The 3,292-nt window shown below is 37.5% G+C and overlaps 1 pseudogene; it reads right to left on the bottom strand.

The window, feature by feature from the left end:
• Positions 1–2,473: 2,473 nt before the first annotated feature.
• On the bottom strand, positions 2,474–2,800 carry LOC149142045 (integrin-linked protein kinase 1 pseudogene; annotated as a pseudogene).
• Positions 2,801–3,292: the final 492 nt, after the last annotated feature.

The following is a 3,292-nucleotide window of genomic DNA, read 5'->3' as shown; positions in this document are numbered from 1 at the left end:
GCTCCTTTAGGAATCAAGTTTAGCTCATTGCTTCACAGGACACACCCAATCAATACACTCATGATTCTTTAAAGCTAGCTCACTTTCCAATTCTAACATTCCCTTATTTACTTACTCTGTCTCTTAAGTCATCTATTTTCTCTTTTGTGCAGTCACCCACCTTCCAAGTTCAAGAATTCCCTTCTCTTCTTCCTCAGTCCCTCTGGTGATCCATCCCTTGGAAATTATTCCTCACATAGGAAGAATGTTTTCAGCCAAGGAATCCCTCTACTTTGCATTAATAACACAACACATGTGTCATGGCATACCTCACGGAAATCAACATATATCACAAGGTTCCATTATCACCACAATGGCCTAGTTCCTCAAGTCTTCAACTCCATCATGGTTGCTGGACACTATAATATCATTGAGATGATGTTGTTTGCCTTATAGTCAACCTCTTATATTTGTGTTGGAAATTTCAACAATTCTTATACATCACAAGAAAATGAGTCTTATGAGTTCCATAATTAGAATTTTAAATCAATATCAACATATTTAATTATGATGTTAACTATTATCACCCTATTTTTTTTTAAACTTTGGAAAGTTTGCCTTGTTTCTAGTCATGGTGTTAAAGGGTTAGGTCATAGGGTTAAAAGTCTTTAAGGTCATATTTCATTTCCAAAGAAAGGTTGACAACCTTATTCCATGTCTTAGAAGTCTCACCTTGTGTTTAGAAGTCATATCTCAAGTCATTTTGAAAAAACTATGTTGAAAAAAGAACATACACAGGAATCCACCATTTCATAGCACAAAGCCCTGAAATTACACTACGTGTGCTACGAAATTGGGGATTCGTAGCCACGCGCTACGAAACTGCTGTAGGTGCAGTTTTGGTGTTTTGATCACTCTTCAAAGGAAAGAAGCAGCTATTTTTGGAGAATGATGCTGTTGGAGAATGTGAGGAGGTCACTTGTGAATGTTTAAAGCTCAAGTAAGGGAAAAATTCAAAGAATAAAGGAGATATGTAAAAACAAAGTTTTGCGCTACAATAACAACAGTTTTTTTCGTAGCACATTCAGATTGACCTACTTCATGCACCTTCCAGGAGTTTAATTTTTGCACAAAGTGTAAGAGAAAGGTTCCAGGTATGATAGAATACATGTCACATGTCTTAAAGGGTCACTTTGTTAGTAGAAGGATTCGAAGACAAGCATAAGGATGAAACCCTAAAAAGGAGGAACTCTATCTCCTTGTTTTAGCAGTCAACTTACAAGGGGATTCCTGAGAAATTTAAACCTCATTTATGAAAATTGAAAGAGTTTTTCATTCCTAACATACTAAAATACAAAAACCTCTTTCAGTTTCTTCAAATTCAGTACGAGGTGGGAGAAATTGATGGTTTAACTTGAGCTATGAAACTGCTGAGAGGAACTCTGTTTTCGGGTTTTAGCAGTATTTTTAAAGATCTGTTTCTGGCCACATGAAAAAGTGTCTTGGAATTGTTAGCGCTTGAAATTTCACCTCAGGCTGAGAAAGGTAAACCTCAAGGCAACATCAAACCACTTAGCCTCGTAGCTAGCCCTACGGGGCAGGAGAGGGCTCTCTCCGGTTTATCTCAGCAAAAAGTTTTCTAAATGGGGCTGAGATGACTTTAAAAGAAACTGATTTTAGGCTAGTAAATTGATATAAAGGGGTTTTTAAAAAAATGATGGGGTTTTTCTCGGCTGCATGGGCAAAGTAACAGTTTGAGCAGAGAAATGTAATCAAGAACACAGATTATCCCCTGAGGCAAGGTAGGCAAGAAATTTAACATCAAATTGAGATTAAATGGAATGGCAAGACTGGTGAGGAGCTGACAAGGGCATAGAAGATGAATCCTTTTCAAACAGAAGAAAACATTAAATATTGAACAAACTTAAAGGCAGAGCATACAAACGATGAATTCTACCTTAACACTTCATTTGTTCAATTAGAAATGATCATGAAGTGAAATGAAAACATAACAGGTTACATATGAAACAGAAGAAAAACTTATGATAAATTGTCATACCACAGGAATCTCAGGGGTCAGAGCTGCATTTTTTGATTAAAATCTCTGTCAAAGACTGTACAATAAAAGCTCTCTGTTCTCCACCAGCTCTCAGCACTCAGAATTCTCTCCTCTCTCTCTCTAACTTTTTCAAATGATTTTTTTAATAGATTAAATAAGACTCTGTTGTAGGAGAAAACAAATCAACCCAAAAACCTCTGCGCTGTTTCACCTGAAATTACATAAATAGAACATGTAATAACTTTCTCCTCGAAAATATCTAACCAAAAAGCCTAACAATTGGAGCGCAGACCCCATCGTATGACTAACTGAGGTCATAGATAAGAACGAATCCTATTCATCTGGTAACAGGTGTCTTTGTTTATTTTTGGCTGAAGTGAAGGGCAGGTGTCAAGGACGTGCGCCAAATTTTTCTAGTTGACAACGGATTAAAACTTATGCGATCAATGCCAGCAAGCTCTGTTTGACACATAAGGGCCTTATCTTGTCTAGACGCACAATAATCGCAGAAAAGATTGGCCTGACACATGGGTTTCTATCCCAACATTCCTCAATCAACTCTTTCAGATCACTTGGATAATGCTTTGGCTTGAGTTTGAATGCTGGTCTCTTATCCTCCAAAGCCATCGGTCTGGAGACTTCTTCTGGTGATTTCGGGTGGAAAGGTGGGATACCTTCAATCATCTCATAAAGAATAAGACCAAACGAGAAAACGTCCACACTTCTATCAAATGCTTCATTTTTGTAAACCTCCGGCGCCATATATAACCTTAAGGTATCATCCAAGGGACGTCGATGCCATTCTCGAACATTATCTGATTATAACTTCAACAATTGACTCAATCCAAAATCTGTCACTTTCCAATGCCCCCAGTTCTAATTGCGATTTGATTGAATATGCTAATTAAAACACTTGTAATTTAATTTAATCAATGGAATTTGCTCAATTGATGGTTGTAAGAGGGCTTCTGGTATCCCGCACTGGTATAGAGCAGCTGCTTTACCTCTCCATTTACATGTTTTGATCGCTTTTCAGATTTTGTATCCCAAAATGTTTGCAACAGCTCTTCAAAGCATGGAGTTTGTAAATTTTGAATGCATTCAAGACTTGGGACACTGATAGGTCGCCTCTTTGTTGTTGAACAGTTTGGATGATCTTCCATATATTCCTCATGAAGATATTTATCTGCTTGCTTGGTTATGTCTACCACTGTGCTATAGCGGTTTGTTTGCAGCTCAGCTATAGTATCGGTG

Source organism: Pinus tabuliformis, chromosome X (genome assembly GCF_031772625.1).
Source record: "Pinus tabuliformis cultivar Carrire ecotype Pingquan chromosome X, CPIR1, whole genome shotgun sequence".
Classification (NCBI taxonomy): Eukaryota; Viridiplantae; Streptophyta; class Pinopsida; order Pinales; family Pinaceae; genus Pinus; species Pinus tabuliformis.
Note: the sequence above shows the minus strand (reverse complement) of the source record. Positions and strands in the feature narration are given on the sequence as shown.